We start from the raw sequence: 25,225 nt of genomic DNA on the forward strand, positions 1-25,225 counted from the left end.
GTCAGGTAAGTGTCAGCCTTCAGCTCAGGTCATGATCCCAGGGTCCCAGGATTGAGCCCTACTGTGGGCTCCTTGCTCCAAGGGGAGCCGGCTTCTCCCTCTCCCTCTGCCTGCCACTCTGCCTACTTGTGTGCATGCTTGCACGTGTGCTCACATTCTTTGTCAAATAAATAAATAAACAAATAAATAAATAAAATCTTTTAAAAAATTTTAAAAACTCATACCACCCAATAGCTAGCTAAATAAATAAATAAATAAATAAATAAATAAATAAATAAATAAATAAAACGACTAAAAAATGGGCAAAGGACCTAAATGGACATTTCTCCAAAGAAGATATACATGAAAAGATGTTCTACATCACTAGTCATTAGTGATGCATAGAGAAATGCAAATTAGAACTACAATGAGATATTACCTTATGCCTGTCAGAATGGCCAACATCAAAAAGACCAGATATAAGAAACATGGATATGGACATGGAGAAAAAGGAACCCTTATGCACTCTTGGTGGTATTGTATATTGATGCAAACACTATGGAAACAGTACAGAGGATCCTCAAAAAATTAAAAGTAGAACTATCATATGATCCAGCAATTCTACTTCTGGGAAAGCTGCATACCCATAGGTAATGAAAACACTAACTCAAAATGATACTTGCATGTTTATAGCAGCATTATTTACAATAGTTAAGACATGGAAACAACCTAAACGTCCATCAATAGATGAATGGATAAAGAAGTTGTAGTGTGTCTGTGTGTGTAAAATGGAATATTATTCAGCATAAGAAAATGGAAATAGGAAATCCTGCCATTTGTGACACGAATGGACCTAGAAAGGCATTATGATAAGTGAAATAAATCAGAGAAACCAAATACTGTACAGTTTTACTTATATGTGAAATCTAACAAAACAAAACAAAACAAAACAAAAAAACAAAAAAAAAAAACAAAACCAAAAAAGAAACAACAAAAACAGCACTCATAGAAAAAAGATGAGACTTGTGGTTACCAGAGGTGAGGGATTGGGAAGCAGGAAGGATGAAGCAGGAGATCAAAAGGTAAAAATTTCCAGTTGTAAGATAAATAAGTGATAGGAATGTTATGTACAACCCAATGACTATAACTAACACTGCTGTATGATTTATAGGATAAGTTGTTAAGAAATCCTGGGCAGCCCAGGTGGCTCAGCGGTTTAGCAACGCCTTCAGCCCAGGGCGTGATCCTGGAGACCTGGGATCAAGTCCCACATCGGGCTCCCTGCATGGAGCCTGCTTCTCCCTCTGCCTTGTGTCTCTGCCTCTCTCTGTGTGTCTCTCATGAATAAATAAATAAAATCTTAAAAAAAAAAAAGAAAAGAAGTCCTAAGAGTTCTCATCACAAGGATATATTTTATTTTTCTTTTATTCTTTTTTTTTCTTACTGCATGTTTATGAGAAGACAGATGTTCACGGAACCTATTGTAGCAATCATTTCACACCTGTAAATCAGACCATCATGCACTACACTTTAAACTTATGCAGTGATATATATCAATTATTTCTCAATAAAACTGGAAAAAAATTAAAGAGCAGGGGCACACCAAAAGATAGTGAATGACAATAGCCAAGAAGAAATAAAATGATAAACTTGCCTTTTTAGCCCCAAATGGCCATTCTTCCACCCTTACTCTCCAAAGCCCACCTCTCTCCTCCCCATTATCTAAGTCCTTTCTTCCAATTCTTTCTCCCTCCTAGCCTCCTCCATCTTTTCTCGACATTTTTTTGTCACCACTCCTCCTCCCTCTCCTGCAACTCCTTGCTCAGCCCTGCTGTGTTCACAGCCCTGTGCTGCCTGGGGACAAGGTGACAGACAGCATCCTTCACTGGTTCTGTCCCAAATATCATTCTGCCTTCTCAATCCCACAGGTCCTCAAAAATCAGGAACTAAAAAAGAGATTCCATGAATAGAGAAATTCTGGAATTAAGAATCAAACTATGCAAACAAGAGTTTCCGTCAGAGTCCAGCTGAGCTTTTGAAGACCACCAATCAGCAGAAGGAGAGGACAGAGCAGTTTATCTTCAACCACTTGACACTTGGTGTTTTGAAGAAGGTCAGGGCTAATTTGGAGGTATGGAAACCACTACACCAGTCAGAGCTGTGAAGCCCAACCCAAAACCATTTCCATCTGTCCTCTGAGTGTGCAGGTGATCCCTGACCTACCTTGACCTTTCAAGAGAAGATTTCCAGGTCACCTGTAGGACAGACTCTTAATAAGCATCTTTCTAGTCTTTCCCTGTCATCCCTCCCATCACCAGCCCCTCCTCCTCTGCCATTTCTGTTCCCTCTCACATTGTCATCATCTTCCCTCTTCACTCCACTTACCCCTTCTTTAGGCCAAGTCAGGAATCGAGAGAAATGCAATTCAGTTGGTTCTCAAGGTCAGAGGACATGCAGAGTCTACCTCTGAATTAGCTTCCAATAAAAGGGTCCCAGGGCCAGTTATGCATTCCAGTGTTTCTTAAATAACTTTCTGAAAAAATAAACGCAAGATGGGAACTCTCCTCCTTCTTCCCCCACCCAAAAAAACCTGTACTGTGCTGCCTAATAGGCCTCCTCTTCTATCTGTAACACACACCAGGCACATGGCTCAGAGCTGTCCTAGCACAGGATTCACAATTCATCAAGCTTCTCTCACTAGGCTGGAAATCCCACTATGGCAGGATCTGCAGTACAGACTCCAGTAATTTCCAAGCACTTCTCACAGGGCCTAGTCATCAGAGATAATCTGCTCTGGGTAGTACTTCACTAAGTCCTGGATCATTTCCTTATTCACACAGTCAGCCTTTACTAAGTGGCTACTATATGCAAGGCTCAGTGTTAGGGATTTTGCTTTCAAAAATGATTCAGACACAAACTAGACCCCCAAGGAGCTGAAATCTAGTAGGATTCACACATGTAGTTAATTAACTATAAGTCAAAAAAGAAAGTGAAAAATATCTTAAGATGTAAAGATAATGTATGAAATGATATGAATGAGGAAATTCACTGCTACATAGGTTTGGACAGGAAACAACCTACATGTCCATGAATAGAGAATTTCTTAAATAAGTTATAGGATATACATACAATGGAAGAGATAGTCATTGAAAAGGGTGAGAGAACTCTATTTGTAAAGAGGCATTACACAAAAATAATATAATAATTAATTTGCCAGGAAGGGGAGAAAGTTGAAGAGCAAGAAATCTGCAGAAGGAAGCAGAGGAGAAGATAACAGTTTTGCTGGTTCCAGTCCATTCTATAGGCCTGGCTATATCCTTGTCCTCAAGTTCCTTGTGATACATTTCTTTTCTTGTTTAAGCTATTTCAAGATGGTTCTTGTTTTCTTTTTCTTTCTTTTTTTTTTTTTTTTAAGATTTTATTTATTTATTCTTGAGACACACACACACAAACAGAGAGGCACAGATACAGGCAGAGGGAGAAAGCAGGCTCCATGCAGGGAGCCTGACATGGGACTTGATCCCGGGTCTCCAGGATCACACCCTAGGCTGAAGGCAGCACTAAACCACTGAGCCACCTGGGCTACCCGGTTCTTGTTATTTTCAAACACTCCTAACGTATAGGGTAAAAAAAGGAAAAAAAAAAAAAAGTGGGTTTGGCATTTGTCAAAGGTCATCAAACTGAACACTTAAAATCTATGCATTATTGTTCTATGTGAATTATACTTCAACTTAAAAATATGGGACTCCCTGGGTGGCTCAGTGGTTGGGCACCTGCCTTTGACTCAGGTCGCGATCCCGGGATCCAGGATCAAGTCCCGCATCTGGCTCCCTGTGAGGAGCCTGCTTCCCCCTCTGCCTATGTCTCTGCCTCTCTCTCTCAGTCTGTGTGTCTCTCATGAATAAATAAATCAATCTTAAAAAAAAAAAAAAAAAAAAGAAAGAAAGAAACAGTGAGGCCGAGATAGCCTGAGTATATGGAGGACACTGGTACCAATAACAGAAATATCATAACATAGGAGGAACCATTCTGATGGGGGAGGAGGTGATTTAGTGCACTGACCAGCACTAAAGTACTCATTCTCCCAACTACCAGGAGTGTTGGCAGTAGATCTCAGCTGATCCCTTTCCCCAACTTGCTCTCAGCTGAAGAAAAGCCCTTCCCCAATGTCATTCCCCCTGCTCAGGAATAATACCTATCCATTTGCTGATTGATGGAGGGGGTATAAAAGGGTATAAAGATCCAGCCCCTTTAGTCCAATTGGGACTACTCTGAAGAGCTCCTTATAGGACTAGCAAAAGCCTTTGTTATAGCTGTAGTGTAGTTCAACTTCTCCCTGTGGTCTATCCTATTTCTTCCATGCACCCTCAGGTACTGACCCTGAGGGCATTCCCCAACCAGCTTCCTGGGCATGCAAATCTACATCTCAAGAGTTTTGTTCCTGGGAAATCTGGCTTGCAACACATGAAAAATAGGATGCATATATTTTTAATAAGCTTGAGATTCCAGGTGACAATGTCTAGAAGAGTAGAAATGTGGGCTAAAGCTCAGGAAAAAGATCTAGGCAGGAAAGAGATTTGGGAGCAATCCACTGAGAGGTGACAAGTAAAACCATGAGATTTTACAATACACCAATAGGGAAAAGATTGAAGACAGGAAGGCCAAGATGATATCTTTAGTCAGTCCTGATACTTAGGATGAGAAAGGGAAGACCCAAGAAACAGGTGAAGAAGGGGAGAACAGAGAGGATACAGAGTTATGAACAATAAAAGCTATTTCTGGAAAGTCTGCAGTCAACAAAGGCAAATCCTACCCAAAAAGCTAAGAAGAATGAGACACAGAATGGATTCTTAACAAACTCTTGTTAACTGAAATGAATGGGACATACAGCCTGCAAGATGCTCAGCTTTTTGTTGGATTGTCTTTGGCAGCTTCTGTCCAATATAGGCACAGAATCTATCCATATGCCCTGGAGCAGACCCACTGTTAGGCTGGCAAGCAAAGTAAAGTTGAAATGGTACATAAACCTTAGCTACATAAACCTTAGTGAACCAATGCAGAGTTGAGCTGCTTGAGCAATGTGGAAGAAACTCCCTTCTGAAAGGCTTTTTCAAGAACATTCCCAGGGATCATCTGAATAAACAGCCAGGATCCTTGAGAAGGATCATGTCTTTATGGACCAAATTCAAACTTCAGTCAAACCCACAGATGTTTAAATATATAGAACTGATTCTAACTTTTTTTTTTTTTTTGGCATTGGCCTATAAGTATAAAAAGAGTGATGCCATCATTTATAGACATTAGCAACATCATCACTGCTTTGAATACAAATAAGCAAACTCATCTTAGCCATGCTATTTTAAAGTAAATAACAACCACACAAACAGGTGTTATTTGACCTTCAGTCCTTGGCTGGAGTAATAAACAGAAAGATTTACCTTCTATGAACAGAAGGAATTTACCTTCTGCTTCTGTGCACAACAAAGCTATGCGATATTCATCCCTGACTCACTAACTTTCTCTGTTTTCATCTGGGTGGCTGGGGGGATCTCCACATCTACATCTCTTGCCCCAACTCCTCCCGCCCAACTTGCAGTCAAAGGCCATGGCACAAAGCATCGTGGACTCCCCAAGAGCCAGTGTGGATATTTTTCCTGCAGAGATCTACAAACCTGTGAGAGTCCCAAAAGTCAGCACCAATTTCAAATCTGATCGGCATCTCTGAAAGTCACAGTTACCATACAGCTGAATAAAATATTTTTTCATAAATTTAACGCCAGCATGTCTGTGTTTGGAAACTTTGGAAATACATGTTGTATGGTTTACTGCACTGGAAAAGGTGCCAACAGACTTTCAAAGGAAGGGAAGTGTATAACTGTTTCCTTTCAAATGCATTTTCCAATGGGATCCATTCAGGGAAAAGGCTGGAACTAACTAAAACATTATTAAAAACTGTTATGGAAAGAGACAGGGAGATGGAAAAAGATAGACTCAAAAAAGTGAAATACATAAGCAAGAGTGAGACAGACATACAAGGAAAAAGAAAGGGGATCTGGGCAGAAAGACAGGTTGGACAGGGAAATGGGGTGAGATGGAGTTTTGTCTGGCAGTTGCTGCTCGTGGTCTCATATTGTTGCAGATCAATCGATCAGGGCTGCAGTGCTGCTGGCCCAGTGGCACAAGACAAACCACAGAATTGGCTTTCAGTTCGGCACTTGCGAACTGCTGACCTTCAGTTTTCAAACCAAAAATATTCTTTGGGAAACAGTAATACCAGGTTCAGCCCAACCAGCCAAGCAAAAACAAGGACTACTAACCTGAAGTAACATCCTATTTAGTTACATCAGGCACCAACCCTTCAGAGGAATCAACCTGGAAGTCTGCAAACCTGCAACCACACCCCACCAAAACTAACTCCAGGTTCTGACTCAACCAACTAGGCAAGGATAACCAGAAATGCTAAAACAAGTGGCATGGTGTTTCAAAGTTGGCTTTACTAGGCCCTACTAAAGCAGGACAGCCAGTCTTCACTCACAGAGCCAGAGATACAGCAATTCTTTCTGAGGTCACATGTGCATGACTCCAGTGGAATCTGCATGCAATGCTTAGGGCAGGGTTTGGCATAACTTACAAAGCCATTACATTTCTAGACAAAGTATTAACAGTTTGTAGCGAATGAGTATTTTGTTTGTTTTTTGCTAAAGTCATCTAAGCTAGGGTGATGCTAAAATTTATCTCCCAAAGTGGGATATTTCTGAGAACAAAAGGATGTGCTATTAATAATTCATAAACAGGGTCTATCTCTGGGCAAACCAGGACTTACCGTCACCCTAGCCTAAGCCTAAGCCATAAGAAAAAAAGCCATAGCTTTTTTTCTCCCTGGGTCAGTATTATAAAATTTTAGCTCACAAGAATCTTTTTTAAAAAGCCAGGACTGAGCAGCCCGCGTGGCTTAGCAGTTTAGCACCGCCTTCAGCCCAGGGCGTGATCCTGGAGACCCGGGATTGAATCCCATGTCAGGTTCCCTGCTTGGAACCTGCTTCTCCCTCTGCCTGTGTCTCTGCCTCTTTCTCTCTCTCTCTTTCTCTGTGTCTCTCGTAAATAAATAAATAAAATATTAAAAAAAAAAAAAAAAAAAAAAGCCAGGACTGCTCCTGATTAGTGCCAAAGCACTTTCTCTTTGAGATCCTCCAATGGAGAGGTAAACAAATCAATTAAGTTAACTGCAAAAACTAACAAGAAAGATTGAGCTGACAATCTAGGATTCTAGAGAAGCTAAAAATTCCAGGCAGCAGCTTCAGGGGAAAAGGGAAATGTGCCACAGATGGAGCTGTTGAGGCTGATCCACCAGACCTCTCAGTGCTGGGTCCTGGTGCCTCAGCCAGCTTCAAACAGCCGAATGGAGGGCGGGCAGACCCTGGTGCAAGTTTGCTGAGTTCCAGGCCATCATTCTTGAGGGTGTAATAACCATGGGCTGTAGCACACATGTTGAGGGATGAGGGAAAAAAATAAACAGAGAGACAAAAGAATGAGGATGCACTGCCAATTTCAATTGTGCAGCTTTTATTTTTAAATGCTTATCAAGCTGAGAGAGAGCAGAGTTCTTGGAAAACAAGGTTTCCTTTTTTCCAATGCCAGCGTAAAACACCCTCAAGGACGGGCACTGCACAGACTGTAACAACAAGGAACGCAGCTCTGCATCTCCCAGCAGCCAGTCCGCCTGGGTCTCACGCCGCTCTGATTTCGGCTCAGCTGAGAACTCAAAATAACAGGCCCACTGCCTCTGGTAAAAACTGCTCTTTTTAAATTTTTTATTAATCTCTAAACTGGCTGTGTTAGAGTTATAGCCCATTACCTACCAACTCTCTTCACTAATAAAATAAATTTGTAAAAGGCCTAATTACTACTTTTACTGAACTATACTGCCTGGGGATCAAGTACAGGAAGCCAAGGGCTCAACTAGTTAGTTGTCAGTGAGGGGAAGATGGGGAGGGGATCAGGAGAAGACCTGGAGTTACCAGCAGGAGAGAACCGGAGGTCTACAGACAAGCCTCAGAGCCCATGCCCGAAACGAAACAAAAGGGCACTAACCCTGTTCTGTTTCTAAACAGCACCAGGAAGATCCATGCCATCATGGATTTGGGGAGGCCTGTCACGAGTTACATAGGCCTATGCTGCCCACACCCCAGCTGAGTACAAAAAGAGAACTGCAGTCCAACACAGATGGACCCTGGCTGGACTATCAAAAGAAAGCCTGGAGAGTCTGACCAGTAAGGAAACAAACAACCATTCTTCCCACCTATCCCACTCCACCCTTCCACCCCAATCCAGACCCCAAGGGGGAAAAAACAAACAAACAAACAAAAAACAACAACAGGCAATTAATTGCACAATGCTGTATCATGAAGGCGAGGCGGACTACAACAACTTCTGGGCTGTGCCCTGCACCTCATCCCAGAACACTGATTACAAGCTGGAGACGTTATTCACGTGCCGAGCCAGGCAGCCCCTCATCTAGGCTGGTGCTGAGAAGTCTGACTAGAAGCCAGCAGTCAACTCTGACATACTCATTTTTAACAAGAGGTGTGTATTAAACAGACTAGTCCAACTTCAGACAAAGAGTAAGGACAAAACGTGACCTTCATTCTTAATTGTTCACAAAGAACTCTTCTAGGCAAATCCCATACATCTCTTGGACTTTAACAAACAGTATTTCTCCTTGAGAGAACACTAAAAAAAAAAAAAAAAAAAAAAAATCAACCACTGCCAAAGAACCTCTTTTTAAAATAATACTGATAAGAAAACCTGCTATGGCAGGTGGGTTAAACCTGTAGCAAAAACCCTTTGGGAAATGAACAGAATGGAACATGGTATTTCACTGAGGCAGAGAGGTCTGCAGTTACTCTCTGCCTGCCACATGTCTCACCCTAAAGAACTGAGGAATGCTCTCAACAGGAAAAACATAGCAGCAAATGCTGTGATACCAAAGCCACAACTCCATGGGCCCCTGGAGCCTCTCAAACTAAGTTGCCAGCTAGGGAGCTAACACTAGCTTTGGATAAAATGCAGCTCTGGTAGAGTAATTAATTTTTTTCTTAACTGGGATTACATTAATTTTCAAGGACTAATGGAGTCCAGCTGTAATGGGAAGAGCGGCTGCCGATGCACAAAGGCACTTGTGCGTACAACATTATAAACACACACATACACACACACACACACACACACAGACCTATAAAAAGGATCCACTATAACAGGATATTTTTAGTTTCTACAATGCTGCACTAAAAATATAGCCCCGGCTGATACATCATGGCAGAACTATTCTCTCTCTGTCCCTTCAGGAACAGTTTAAAACATTTATTTTTGTTTCCTTTTGTGATGGTCAGAGTAGAGAGAAAATAGCAGCTCATTGATAAGAGGAAACGAGAGAGACATGAAAAATTGAAAACTACCTAAAAACTCATGGAGAGGTTTATTTTATTAGTTCTTAATAAATATCTTGCAGATTTCCTCAGGAAATACACCAGATCACATGTAAAATAGTTTGATACTGATGTCAACTGCATCAACATATGAAGTCTATTAGGGTGAAGCCGCAGCAGGGTGATCAGCGTGCTGAAAAACTCCACAGTACTTGGGGGGGGGGGTATCTCACGGCCTTCCAAATTCTTCGAGAGGTAAAAAAGTCAGCCAAGACGCAGAGAGAGAGAAAGAGAAAAAAAAAAAAGATCCCACATCCTGCTTTCAGCTGCCAGCAATGTGAAGTGCCCAGAGATTAATTCTACGTCTGGCCTGGAAATGTGACTTTAAAGCATGAGGGAGGGGAGTTGTGGGGGGTGGGGGTGAGGAGGAAAGAGGAAAGAGAAGGGTAGGCTAACTGAGGCTGGCAGTAGGCCACCAACCCCCTCCCAAGCCATGTTTCAATGTAGACAGAAGTAAACCCCAATAGACAGCAGCGCCTCAGCCTGCCAGGCCCTTACACCAGCTGCAGCGCATCTCGCTCTCTGCACTCAGGCCCAAGTGCAGATGTTCCCTACAGCATCACTTCCGTTAGACTTTCTTTTAAAGAAATAGCACACATATGTGGAGGTATTTCCACCACTTTCTAACAGGACTCTCTTTGCCTTTAAGGGCCTCAAAGTGAGGGCAAAAACTCTGACAGCAGGTACGACAGTAGCTGAATAAGCTGCTCTAGTCTCCCTTGCAAAGGAGCACCAGTAGCTAAAGAGCATTAGTTAATTAGTAGCAATTTCTTTATAAATTTGGCTTCCTAATGTCTTCAGAGGAAGAACCTCCATAGTATGGGGCTAGAAAAAAGGGGGAAAAGTATATCACAGATTCTAATTTGGGTTTCTCAAAGCAGTCTCCTATATAGTATTACCATCTCAGAGTTCTCTGATGGCTTTATTATCATGGAGCCTGCATAAGGCAGTTTAAAAAAATATAAATATAATTTTTTATATAAATTTCTTAAACTCATTATATATAAACTCACATATAAATATAATTTAAATGTAATTTCTTCTATGCCTAAACTCCTTTTACACAACCCCAAACCTTGACAAGTTAGCCAATCAATGGATCATTATTGATTAAGTGCCTAATTTTGAAATCTGCCTTCAACACTGTTAGGGCTTTGATAAAATACTATATAGTCTTTCATCCTCATAGAGTACATACTCTAGTTGAGAAATCTATGCATTTTATAAAGATAAAATAATTGCATTTTCTAGAATAGCTGAATATTCTCTACTTGACCTATCAGGTTGTTGGTTCCTCTGGAATGAAAGAAGAGGGTTAGGAGGATCAGCAATGTCAAAGGAAACAAAAGTTGGTAAACCTTCAAAACCAAGCTGCTTAGTTTGAAATTCAAAGTTCAAAAGAGAAAATCATCTCCCCTTAAGGGAAGGTGAGAAATACTAGCAAATCAGTGGCAAACATACCATAGCATTTTAAAATTTTTTACTTAAATTCTAGTTAGTTAACATACAATGTAATATTGGTTTCAGTAGTAGAAATCAGTGGTTCATCATTTACATCCAAAACCCAGTGCTCATCAAAACAAGTGCCCTCCTTAATACCCATCACCTATCTACCCGCCGACGTCCCACCATTACCCTCCATCAACTCTGTTTGTTCTTGCTCATTAAGGTTTTCAGGGTTTGTTCCCCTCTATCTCTTTTCTCCCCTTCCATATGTTCATGTTTTGTTTCTGAAATTCCACATATGAATTAAATCATATCATGTTTGTCTTTCTCTGACTTATTTTGCTTAGCATAATACACTTTAGCTCCATTCACATTACAAATGGCAAGATTTCATTCTTTTTGACAGCTCAGTAATATTCCATTGTATGTACATGTGTGTGTATATAAGAAGGTTTCATTCATTTACTACTTCTTAAATGTCTTCTTTGCACAAGGTACTAGATGTAGAAACAGACTGAGAAGTGGTTAAATAATCTGCATAATACAGCAAATAACACAATCACAATTAGAACCTAGTTTTATCTAACTTCATTTTTTGTCATTACAATTTCGAAAACAATTTCTTACAAAAATATTGTGATTACAGAAAACAAAAAAGCAAGAGAAAACAAAATTTTAAACACTCATTAATTCCACCACCCTAGAGAATCATAATTAAGTTTTGACGTACACCCATCAGTCTTTTTAAATAAATGTATGTACAGTATGTGTAATGTTACAAAAATGTGATTAATTACAAAGTTCATAACCACAACAGCACATGACTTTCAGAGAAGAGAGATTATATTTTTGGTAGATGGCCGCATCCCCAAGATCAATCACCCAGAAAGAGGAATGTCATGACCTGACTCCATACAAGGCAACGTACAACTGTTCCACCCTTATACCTTCCTCTGAATTCCTTAAACCAAAGAAATGTCAAAAATATATCATTATCCTCTACCCTTCTCTTGCACATCCCTAACCCTAGGACAGTCAGGTACACTGACTAACTCAGCAGAAATGCTGCTCTCAAAGCCAAGACTCACCAATGAAAAGGGCCATCAGAAATATAGGAAACAGCTGTATTGAAAATGTCTCTGGCTGAGTACAATCCCATGTGCTGGTGGGTCAAAGGCCCCTATTGGCACAGCCATACTCCCTTAGTACTCAGCTCCAATGATGGTTTATTCCAGGAGTTTTTACTCCAAAAGAAAGATGTACTTGCTTCCTCAGTAGTAATAGTCTATTAATGCACAGATGATTCATTAGTTAGTGAAAAGAAGGAGAGCCACAAAAGGCAGCCAGCCATATTCTTTCCTCCCTAAAATGGCAGGACAAAATGACTACTCACTGACATACCATGCTAACTTTCCAAGCTTCAACTATTCCCAGCTGGCAAGTTTTCACCTAAAGTGAGGTGAGGTGAAATAAAAGGTCTGACAATGTAGTTCATGATGACTCTAACCTTACCTCACTCAAAGTAATATATATATATATATACCAGGTTGATCTGCTGGTTAGGAACTTTTATATCTGATACAAAAGATCTACTCTCACAGGAGAGCTTGGGTGGCTCAGTCAGTTAAGCCTCTGACTCTTGATCTTAGGGTCATGGGTTTGAGCCCCATGTTGGGCATGGAGCCTAGTCTAAAAAAAAAAAAAAAAAAAAAAAAAAAAAAATCTACTCCCACAATGTTGCTGTCACATAATTCAGCAGTAGGGTTCCTCATAGTGCTAGAATTTCCTCCAGTTGGTGGAAATGAAAATACATTTGCAGAGCTAGTTAAAAACTTCTCCAGTGGAAAGACCTTATAAAGACTGAGCAACAGAATAAATTACAAATGAAAAATAATGACATTAAAAAAATTTTTTTAAAGATTTTTATTTATTTATTTGAGAGAGACAGAGACAGTGAGAGAGAACGTGAACCGGGGAGGCGAGGGGAGGACAGAAAGAGAAGCACATTCTTTGCTGAGCAGGGAGCCTGATGTGGGGCTCAATTCCAGGACTCTTAGATCATGACCTCAGCTGAAGGCAGATGCTTAACCAACTGAGCCACCCAGGTGCCCCAAGAACAACATTTTTAACTAAATAAAAATTCAAAACTTTTGTACAATGAAAAAAAACCACAGACATACTTAAAAATCAAACACAAATAAGAAAATTATCAGTGAACATAGTAAGGACTTGTTATATTTACCATCTGTAAAGCTCAAATAAATTGATACAAAAGATACCAAGTTGGAATGGAAAAATGAGCAGAGAATAAGACTACAGCAGAACTATAAACAGTTTAAAAAGTAGGAAGAAAATGTCCATTCTCACCAATAATCAAAGAATGCATTTGTTTATTTATTTGAGAGAGAGAGAGAGAGAGAGAGAGAGAGAGGGAGAGAATGCACAGTGGGGATGAGGAAATGCAGAAGGAGAGGGAGAAAGAGAATCTTCTTAAGCAGGCTCCATGCCCACCATAGAGCCCAACATGGCTCAATCTCACACTCCTGAGATAATAACCTGAGCTCAAATCAAGAGCTGGACACTTAACCAACTGAGCCACCCAGGCACCCCTAAAGACATGCAATTTAAACAAGCTGGAAAACATTTTAGCAGTTTCTTACAAAACTAAACATAGTCTTATCATATGATCTAGTAATCTCATTCCCTGTTATTCACCCAATGAGTCAAAAACTATGTCCACATAAAAACCTGCACACAGATGTTTATAGCAGCTTTATTCATAATTGCCAAAACTTAGAAGCAACCAAGAGGTTGCTTCAGTAGGTTATACCATACATAAACTGTGGTATATTCAGGCAATGGAATATAATTCAGTGCTAAAAAGGAATGAGCTATCAAACCATGAAAAGATGTGGAGGAATCTTAAATGTCTATCAGTAAATGAAAGAATCTAATCTGAAAAGGCTACCTATTCTATGATTCCAACTATATGACATTCTGGAAAAGGCAAAACTATAGAGATAGTACAAAAATCAATGGTTACCAGAAGTTAGGGAGAGGGAGGGATGAAGAGGCAGATCACAGAGGAGTTTAAGGGCAGTGAAATTTTTCTGTATGATACTATAATGGTGGATATGTGTCATTATATATTTGTTGAAACCCATAAAATGTACAAGACCAAAAGTGACCCTTAATGTAAACTATACGCTGTAGGTGATAATTATCTGTCAATATAGGTTCATCAATTGTAACAAATGACTACTCTGGTTCCCGATGTTGATAGTGGGAGAGACTGAGCATGTTTGGGGGCAGGCGATATATGAGTACTCTCTATTCTTTCCAATCAATTTTGCTATTAACCTAAAACTTCTCTGAAAAAAAAAAAACAAAAAAAAAAACATGGGCAGCTCCGGTGGTTCAGCAGTTTAGCGCTGCCTTCAGTCCGGAGCCTGATCCTGGAGACGGGATCAAGTCCCATGTCGGCTCCCTGCATGGAGCCTGCTTCTCCCTCTGGCTGTGTCTCTGCCCCTCTCTCTCTTTTTCTGTGTCTCTCATGAATAAATACATAAAAATATTTAAAAAATAAAAATAAAAAATAAAAAAACAAAGTCTATTAAAAAAAAAAGATGGGTTTTCTTCTATCATTTATTCAATAAATAGATGAATGCCTACATTGTGCCAAAAACTATAAAACACTAAAAACACTTGAAGCCAACAAGAGGTGGTAGCTGGGCATTCTCAAACACTGCTGTTAAAGAGTGTAAGCTGGTACAACTTCTTAAGAAAGTAATCCAGCATAACATACCAAAAGCATTAGAAGGCTTCAAACCCTTTAACCCAAAAACTGAGCTTCTTTAAAAAAAATTTTTTTTAAAGATTTTATTTATTTATTCAAGAGAGATACAGAGAGAGGGAGAGATATAGGCAGAGGGAGAAGCAGGCTCCCTGCAGGGTCCCAGGACCTTGGGATCATGACACGCGTCGAAGGCAGATGTTCAACCACTGAGCCATCCAGGTGTCCCAAAAAACTGAGCTTCTAAAAATACATTCTAATAAAAACAATGAAATGCAGACAAAGGTTTTATGTACAAATGTGTTAATTATAGCATTATTCCCAATAATGGGGAAGTGGGGAAAATGTCTGAAAACAGGGTAAGGATTAAGTGAATGCTAACATATTCATATGAGAAATTACTTAGCCATTAAACATGATTATAAAGAGTTTTATAACTGAATACCGCTAAGTGAAAACAGTAGAATCAAACATTTTATATCTAGTCTTCTTTCAACTGTGTTAAAAAAGAACTTGAATATTCATACATTCCTATAGGAATGAATGTCATTTCTGGGGAGCTGGTTTACAGGTGGTTTCTAGCCTTTTTCCTACTTGTTTTGGTACTCTCAACACAACCCAAAATGTTAAATCTTCTAAAAATATTATTTAGGGCTGCCCTGGTGGCTCAGCGGTTTAGCACTGCCTTCAGCCCAGGGCACAATCTTGGAGACCTGGGATCGAGTCCCGTGTCAGGTTTCCTGCATGGAGCCTGCTTCTCCTTCTGCCTATGTCTTTGCCTCTCTCTCTCTGTGTCTCTCATGAATAAATAAATAAAATCTTTAAAAAATAATAAAATAAAAACATTAGTTTACATAAAAAGGACAGAATTGCTCCAGTAAAGTGAGTAAAGATACGATAAGTGAATAAGTGAATAAAGGAGAAATAAAAGAGTAGTACGCACAGGAAGAAAACAGAGAATAAATGATGGAAGATTTAGAGGATGAAAAAGGACAGAACTTATACTGTTCTCCAAGAAATTTTGCTTTCCAGGGCCCCAAAAACATTGACTTCAGGATTAGCAGTAAATATAAAAACACATTTAATGTATTTTAATTCAATGTCAGGATACAAAATATGTATTTGGAAATTATATTTTCTGAAATGTCACCATAACAAAACACAAAGATAGACAGTGAGATTACAAGTGATGACCCCTGATAATAGATGTCCCTGGCCTTCCCATTCAATCTGCATTGCGTAGACTGATTTGTTGAACATTTTTATTGAGAACTTACAGCACACTAGGCACTGTTCTAGAAGCTCATAATCCATCAGTGAATAAAACAAGTCAAGGATCCCTAACAACAGGGAGTTTACATTCTTGCAGAACAAGAGTTGGAGAAATTGAGTAATAAACATATGCACAAAAAGTTACCTAGTATTTAGAATGCAAGTTATAAAAAAAAAATTGAGGGGATCCCTGGGTGGCGCAGCGGTTTGGCGCCTGCCTTTGGCCCAGGGCGCGATCCTGGAGACCTGGGATCTAATCCCACATCAGGCTCCTGGTGCATGGAGCCTGCTTCTCCCTCTGCCTATGTCTCTGCCTCTCTCTCTTTCTCTCCGTGACTATCATAAATAAATAAAAAATTTAAAAAAAATTGAGCAGGATAGAGGTGATCAAGGAGTTCAGGGTGGGAGTGCAACAGTGTTAACAGAATAAGGGTAGTCCTCATGGCAGTATCATTTCAATAGACTTATCAGAGGTGAGGTTATTTGCCATGCAGATAAGCTGGAAGCAGAGTATTCCAAATAAAGAAAATTGCTAATGCAAAGTTTCAAAGGTGGGAGAATCCCTGGTTTATCAGAAGACCTGCAAGAAGGCTAGTGTGGCTGAAGCAGAGTAAGCAAGCCAGGGGAAGAACAGTAGTAGCAAATGAGGTCAGAGAGAGGTGATGTAGGAGGGCGGGAAGGAGGGGGAGTTCTCTTGTAAAGACCATGGCTTTTACTCTGACTGAAATGAGAAGCCAGTGGAGGACATGATCTGATGTTTTCAAAAGAATGACTGCAGGTATAGAGAGCTGTGTGTGTGTGTGTGTGTGTGTGTGTGTGTGTTTAGAGTAGGAAGACAGGGGAATCAAGAGAGACCACTTTGGAGTTTCAAGTCTTTCTGGGTTGTCTTTCTCTTTGTGTTTAAAAAGTTTACAGGGTATGCAGGCCATGTTTGCAAAGAGGATTTTCTCTTCTAATGTGGAATCCAGAACAATGTGTCAACGGCCTGCAATTGTGTCCTTAGCAGGCATCTCAAAATAATGATTACCAAACATTTCTTTCTGCTCATTGCCCTGACATGAGTTCTGGGCATCACCCTTTCTCAGGGGAGAGGTGAAAAGAGGTTATGCAGAACAAGCAGTGATAACAGAATGACGTCACAGGTGTGCCTCAAAGAAGCCCCCAGTGAGTTCAGCTCATAACCACTCTACAGTGATTTACTCTACCCTGCCAACGCCAGCTGGAGAAGGGATGAAGCAAGCTGACACAGCCAAGCCTTGGGCAGGCATTATAAGATCTTTCTCCCTCCAGTCTCTTGCCAGCCCCTCCCCTCTTCAACTGCTGATCCTTGCTTCAGAAGCCAAAGTGTGAACAGCACGTGTCTGGATTTCAGAAACCTGCCCAGCAGTTGGAAATTCCCTACAGTGTGTCAACTGCTGCATCTGCTGTTGGCACTTGGGGCAAGGGATCACACGGGCATTTTCTGAAATAAGCTTCAAGATGGGAGTCCAGTGTCTGAAGAGGGGCCTAAAGAAGCTAGAAAACTGCAATTACAGCAAATAAATTTCTAAATATGTGACAATCTGAGACACACAATTAAACCAAACAGCTCTAAGAACAGCAGAAGTCAAGAATGAAAGCACAGAGCACCCTGACTAATGGAAAGGATTTTATGGGCCAACAGGGCTTACCAGATATGTAATGTAATGTGGCTGAAACTAGAGAACACTCTTTCCAGATCTCCAGCTCAGACCCTCTTGGTAATACATGATTTCTGTCATTTCAGCTGCAAGCCTCCCTCTCCCCTCCCTTTCTTTACCTTTCTTCCCTACCCAATTAGCCTTCTAAGTAGGCTATACCTTCAACACTCTTGGAAAAAAATTAAAAATGTGAGCCTAGTAACACCATCAGTTGTAAAACTAGACTGTAAGAGCTAGAAAAACAGCTACTCTTTGAAAAGCAGCCTACACGCCCCTGGTACCCTGGATACGGGTGCCCCAGCCACAATGCTCAAGCAGGGCTCAAGAAACGCTCATGCCTGGCAGTATCTTCTTTTTTAAAGATTTTATTTATTCATGAGAGTCACACACAGAGAGAAGGAGAGACACAGGCAGAGGGAGAAGCAGGCTCCATGCAGAGAGCCCTATGTGGGACTCGATCCTAGATCCCAGGATCATACCCTAAGCCGAAGGCAGATGCTCAACCACTGAGCCACCCAGGCGTCCCACATGAGTTAGGAAATTAAAAAAGAATCTTCTGGTCAGAAGTAGAGTAAAGATGGGAAACTAGAGATGGAAATGGAATATAGCCAGGCTTTACCCTAAGAACATCTGCTACCTGCTGAACTCAAGCTTTGGATTCCAAGGCTTCATGGGCATAGCTAACCCTAAGAGAGTCCCCAAGATCTCTGCCCTTAAGCTGGATCCCACAGAGCTACATCCAAGTAGGAGAGTGAGTCAGAAAGAACCCTCAATTCCTTGAAAAGACAGCTGAAAAACTGACTATGTCAAACCTGGGCTGACTAGAAGAGAAAAAAATACTGCACTGAAAATATGGACCATACGAAAGCCCTCATAGGAGTACACAGCACGAATTCACATTACCTGCATGGTCTCTAAACCCTCAAGCAGATATTTTAATTTAGAGTGATTATTTTAGATTGTCCATCACCAGGTTGTGGGCAAAAGGAAGCCCAAGTCCTTTGCCCATTTTTATCCCAGATTTCTAAGAATTCTCACTAACAAAATTCCAAAGAAAATAAGATTACAGAAAAAGAAATTTTTTAATTGCACAGGAAACAAGGCACAGCAGAGATAAGAGATTAGCAGAAACTCACCTAAAAGGATCCCTTTTTTATAGTCTCTAAAATAACCATGTTTAATATATAAAATAATATATATATAATATATAAAAGACATGCTCACAAATATGTTCAGGGAATAGGAAACTACAAAAAACCCCAGCAGATTTGAAAAAAAAAAAATATCTGGAAATAAAAACATATAATTGAAGTAAAAAACTTATTGGAGCTTATTTAGTACATTAGATATAGTTAAGGAAAGATTCAGTGAACTGCAAGTTATTTGGAATGCAGCGTGCACACACACAAGTCATAGAATGAAAAAGAGGTTTAAGAAATATTAAAGACAGAGGAAGGTCTAACCTTTGACTAAGCAGAGTCATTGAAGGAGAAGAGAAAACATGGTGAGATATAATATTTTTAAAAAGAAGCTAACAATTTTCCAAAACTGCTGAAATTAACTCATAGATACATGAAGCCCAACAAATCCCCAGCAGGAAAAAAAAGTAAATCCAAGTTTAGACAAATCATTAAACTATACAACATCAAAGAGTTTAAAATTAAATAAAAAAAAATTTTTAAGATCTGGAGAACACCCAGAGAGAATAGATTACTTTTGAAGAGTAACAATTTGACTGATGGTTGGCTTTCTTTTTTTTAAGGTTTTATTTATTTACTCATGAGAGACACAGAGAGGCAGAGACACAGGCAGAGGGAGAAGCAGTCTCCATGCAGGGATCCCAATGCAGGACTTGATGTGGGACTCGATCTCGGTACTCCAGGACCATGCTCTGAGCTGAAGGCAGATGCCCAACAGCTGAGCCACCACCCAGGCGTCCCTGTGGTTGGCTTTTAATCAGCAACAGTGAAACCTCAGAGACAATGAATTATCTTAAATGGGGACTGAACGAAAGTAACTGTTAACCTAGAATTCTATTACCAGTGAACATAGATCTTTTAGGAATAAGGAAATTAAAGCCTTTTCAGACAAATAAAAACTGAAAAAATCTGTCATCTAAAGAACTTCACTGGGAGTGTCTGGGTGGCTCATCTGACTCAGGTAGTGATCTCAGGGTCATGGAATCGAGCCCTGTCTCAAGGCTCCATATCAGTATGGACTTTGCTTCTCCCTTTCCCTCTGCCCCCCTCTTCAACCCCCCACCTTGTGCACTCATGTGGGTGCTGGCTCTCTCCCTTAAATAAACAAACAAACTTCGCTAAATACATTCCAAAGAATATACTTCCGGTAGAAAGAAAATGATCCCAGGTGGAGGGTCTGACATATAAAAAGGAATGAAAAGAAAGTAGTAAATATATGGGTAGGTCTAAAGAAACATTTACCAACAAAATAAACAACAACAATTTGTCCTATAGAGTTTAAAAGGAAAAAAAGAACGAAAATTCATGACAATAGCAGTATATAAACTGGGGAAACAATGAGAAGAGAATGAATAGAATTTAAGTATCCCATGGTCCCTGTATTATATAGGAGGAGTGAAAATGTTGAATAACTTGACTTTTGGCAAGGTAAGTGCACATGCTTTAATTCCCAGGGTAACCACTAATAAAAGCAAAGGAAACTAGTAGGGAAAGGGGGAGAAAGAATGGAAAAAGAAATCCAAAAGAAAGAAAAAAGGAAATGGAACAGGTAATGGGAAAGCACTGGGAAAAAATATCTACAAAACATGTATCTGATAAGGGGCTTATATCCAGAGAACTCAAAACTTCAAAATAAAGGCAAACAACTTGACTTTTCAAATGGGCAAAAGATTTAAACAGACACTCACCAAAGAAGATATATAAATGGCAAATAAGCACATGAAAAGTCACTCATCATCCTCAGTCATCAGGGAAACACAGAATGTATTAAAATCAAAACAAAATGGTACCACATATCTACCAAAATAGCTAAAGAAAAAAAAAACAAAAACAAAACAAAAAAACCCTGACAATACCAAATGTCAGCAAGGATGCAAAGAAACTGAACTCTTAGGCCCTGCTGCAAGGAATGTAAAATGATTCAACTACTTTAGAAAACAGCTTAGCAGTTTCTTATAAAGTTACACATATACTTAACATTTGACCCAGGACAACTACTCCTGGGTATTTACCCAAGAGATTAAAATACATTCTCACAAAAAGACTTTCACACAAGTGAAAAAGACTTCTCATACAAGTCTTTGTGGCAGCCTTATTCATAAGAGCCCTCAAAGAGAAACAACCAAAATGTTCATCAACAGGTAACTAGATAAACAAAACTGCAATCTATCCTTACAGTAGAATACTATTTCGTAATACAAAGGAATGAAATATCAATTCACATAAGCAACATGAATCTCAGACACTTTAGTCTGGGCAAAAGAAACCAGAAACGAAAGAGTGCATACTATATGATTCCATTTATACGAAACTCTAGAAAAGACATATCCCATTATAGTGACAGAAGGTGGATCAGTGGTTTACCTGGGACTAGGAATAGGAAAGGAGATCAAGTAAAATGCACACAAAGAAAACTATTTGGGATGATGGAACGCTCTGTATCTTGATTGTGATGATTAGTTACCCGGGTATATAAATTGGTCAAACTCACTGAAATGCACTCTTAAAATGGGTTCTTTTTATTGTGTATAAACTTTACTGTGATAAAACTGATATTTAAAAAATAGGATAGGGGCAGCCCAGGTGGCCCAGCAGTTTAGTGCTGCCTTCAGCCCAGGGTGTGATCCTGGGGACCCGGGACTGCGTCCCAGCATCGGGCTCCCTGCATGGAGCCTGCTTCTCCCTCTGCCTGTGTCTCTGCCTCTCTCTCCCTCTGTGTCTCTCATGAATGGATAAATAAAATCTTTAAAAAAATAAAAATAAAAAGTAGGATAGTATGTATAAATCAAAATACACCAATTATTACAGTAACTGTCAATGGATTGAGTACTCATAACAGCCCCAAAGAGAAAACAATTCAAATGTCCTTAAAATAAGAATGTGTAAACTGTGAAACATGAATAAAATGGAGTTATTATAGCAATGAAAATGAATAAACTACAATCACACACATAAGCATGGACAGAACTCACAAACATTACATGGAACAAAATAAGCCAGAGAGAAAAGAATGTAAATAATATGATTAAGCATGATTCCATTTATATGCAAACAAAACCAAACTACATTTTAAGAGTACATACTTAAAACAACACTATAAAGAAGAGTAAGGGAATGAACTCCACAGGTCAGGATGAGAATTACCCGTGAGAATGAGGGAGAACTACCAAAGGCAGGAGACACAACAGGGAGCTTCTGAGGCACTAACAACATTCTCCTTTTAACTCAGGTGGGCTTCCATGTGTATTCACATTATTACCCTTTCAAATGTTCTACATTCTCATCCTCTTTTCTGCATGAATGGTATATCTACTTTCCCAAGCCCAAAATAAGAATCACAGTCTCCTCTAAAAATGGCATGTAAAAAGGCTTTTTTTTAAAAGCAAGAAAGATATTTGAAAAGATCATGAAAATAAGAAATGATGTTCCGAAAAAGTCCTTTAAAAAAGAGCGAGAGCAAGAACGCCACTACATTTCCCAAAGCAAGACAAAGGATGAACATTTCTTTTCCCAACTGGTTGTGAACAATGCTTTCCATTTTAAGAGGGAGGTTCCCTTTTACCCATGAGAATAGTAAATATGGAACCCCAACAAGTCTGATATCCCCAAACCATATCCTTCTGCCAGCTTATTACCTGTGGCCCCACAGGAGATTCAAGCCGCCTGGAAGAATTATGACTCCCCCCAACTCCCTCATCTCTACCTCTCTTCCTCTTCAGTCTCAAATCAGACTCAAGGATCACTTTTTGCATCCAAAAACAGCAGCTGCTCAGATTTTGGGGTGAAGGTGGGGGAAGAAGATGCTTGCATTAACTGTCTCAATTAAGTCCAGAGAAGTTTTTGTGTCTTCTGATACTTAAGATGTGGGTGTAATTTGCTAGCTGTGCAACTTTGCTTAATTAAACCTTTCCGGGGCACCTGGGTGGCTCAGTGGTTGAGTGTGTGCCTTTGGCTCAGGTCATGACCCTGAGGTGCTGGGATCAAGTTCCGCATTAGGCTCCCTGCGGGGAGCCTACTTCTCCCTCTGCCTATGTCTCTGCCTTTCAATCTGCGTCTCTCATGAATAAATAAAACCTTTAAAAAATAATTAAACCTTTCTGATACATTCCTTATCTATCTATCAAATAGCACAGAAAATATCTGTCCCACCTGACTCTGACAGCTGAAGGAAAAAATCAAATGAAAATACATATACAGCCACTATAAAAGGTCATCAGGTATTATCAGTGTTGTTTTGCTGTTATCATCTGTCACTACCTCTGAAAGCTACAATTCTTCCTCAGACCATTTAGTTGGTTAGGATACAAAGTACAACTTATGCCCTTTCACCCCATCCCCAGAACACACCCATTTCCACTGGGTATTCAGCATACAGTACCCATTTGGCCTAAGCCCCCTGTAAGCTACATGTAAAATTTTTCTCCTCAGGAAAAGCTTAAAGAGAACTCTGGAAAGGCAGTTATAAGAGCCCTGCTGCCAACATTCTTCCCAATATTGTCTTCTTTTCAGAAAAAGTCCTTCCTGGAGCAAAAGAAAATCAAATTGGGAAGCTATAAAATGGCAAGAGAGGAGATATCCGGCCCATATTAACTCCTGGGCAATGACGGGATACTGCACTTCAGAACTCCAAACCAAAGACCAAGGACACCAAACCACACTGTCACCTTGAGACAAACACAGAAACGATTTCTTCAACTGATATGGTAAGGGTTTAATTTTATTAATATGATATTCATTTCTTTCACTTTTCAGAACTCTCTTCCCCCAGCCTAAAGTAACAGATACATTCTGAAAACAAGGATCCTGGAAATCAGAGTCAGGAAAGATAGGCAGGTCCCCTGACATACTCGCTTCTTTAATTTTTTTCTTCTTTTCCAGGGAATTCTAAGGAAAGAAGTCTGTAGTAAGCAACCTGCTGAGAGTTATATCTCCCCAAGAGGGATAGAGGGCATAGCTGAAGGATGTGTCCTCTTCTGGCCTGCCTTCTCTGACCTTTGAATAAACTTCTCAAAAAATTTGTTGGCCAAGCTTGCTCTTTCTTTGCTAATTTACTCTAAACTGAGCAGTTCTGAAAATAAAGGTCAGGAAGTGCTGATTACCTGGAAAAATCTACCCATAGATCCTTTAGGAGAAAAAGCCCAAGGGCTTCTACTACTAGAGATAATAGAAGGAGGAATAGAGGACAGTTTATACAGCTAAACTCAGGCCTAACCCTTTATGAAAGGTGGATTTCCTGTACAACTGTTCTGACAAGCAGAGGATTAGGCACTTCATACATTCTGCTTTGGTAAGAGACCCAGAAGCAAATTTTCATAGAGAAACATTGCTGTACTCAAGGTCTGTAAGGTACTTGTAGCTGGAAAACAAAGGAACTCTGGTTGTGAATCAAACTTCTCACCTAGAGTCAACCATCATAAACAACAACAGCATGAAGGTGTGAGGTCTCCACCTCAAGCAACTCAACACCTGGGTTAACCACTGTCAGTTCCATGTAGACAGCTGTGATTCTTTACCTTCTGGAGACACACATGTGGCCTCCCTCTACCTCCTGCAATTCAGGATTACTAACGAACCATAAGAGAAAGCATAAATGGTAACAGAAGGAATGCCAGTCCAGGCCTACCTCAATCTCAGCCCCAAAATGCTTCCTAAAAGCAGGGAGCACCAATGGCACACACCAGAAGTATCTCTTGGGTGTTCTCTTGCTTCCACCAGGGCTTTTCTACAAGGCTGAAATGGAGGCCTAGTCTATGAACTGATAGAGGAGGAAAAGGAGTAGGAAAAAGAGGGGGCCAGGGCACAGAAAAGGGAAGTTATTCCTGTGGTGGCCAATGAATAACATCCAACGATTTATAGGAAGTATAATCCAATAATACAGTAAAATAAAACAGTGTGTGCCTGAGATGGTTTTGATTCTAGGAATTATAAAACATATTTTTTAAAAAGAGAGAGAGGAAGAGGGAGAGAGAAAAAGGGGAGGGGGGGGTGGGGTGGCGGGGTGGCCAGATTGGAGCAAATTGGGCACAGATGGGGGATGCAATGGGTTTCAGTGATGCCCTACCACAAACGTTGCTTCAATTATTCCTCTTTAAGAAACTAGAGTTTATTTCCTTAAATTACAGAATTTTTGAAAAATTAAAATTCTTGGAGTATCTGTGGTTTAGACCAACAGTTCACCCTCCAGCATCATGTCAGCCAATCAGATGGCCACTGAAGTGTTAAATACTGAGGCACGTGGAGAAGGCCCCATTTCTCCCTTCAGGCTCTGGAATGTTGTAGAGAGATTACCAATTGTGACATCACTCTGGGAACCACCTATCTCACCACCATCCATCACTCTCCAAAGGACAATTTTGGATACGGGCCAGGTAA

At 40.1% G+C, this 25,225-nt stretch overlaps 1 protein-coding gene and 1 long non-coding RNA gene across 9 annotated transcripts in view; one reads left to right on the forward strand and one right to left on the reverse strand.

Moving 5' to 3' along the window:
- Positions 1–25,225, reverse strand: part of SMG6 (SMG6 nonsense mediated mRNA decay factor) — a 243,419-nt gene that overhangs the window by 155,452 nt on the left and 62,742 nt on the right. The window lies entirely within an intron of this gene.
- LOC119873336 lies at positions 1,984–23,857 on the forward strand. The gene is made up of 3 exons (XR_005364782.1): positions 1,984–2,110; positions 23,363–23,556; positions 23,732–23,857. It is a non-coding gene; the product is annotated as an uncharacterized LOC119873336 (long non-coding RNA).

This window comes from Canis lupus, chromosome 9, assembly GCF_011100685.1.
Source record: "Canis lupus familiaris isolate Mischka breed German Shepherd chromosome 9, alternate assembly UU_Cfam_GSD_1.0, whole genome shotgun sequence".
Lineage (NCBI taxonomy): Eukaryota > Metazoa > Chordata > Mammalia > Carnivora > Canidae > Canis > Canis lupus.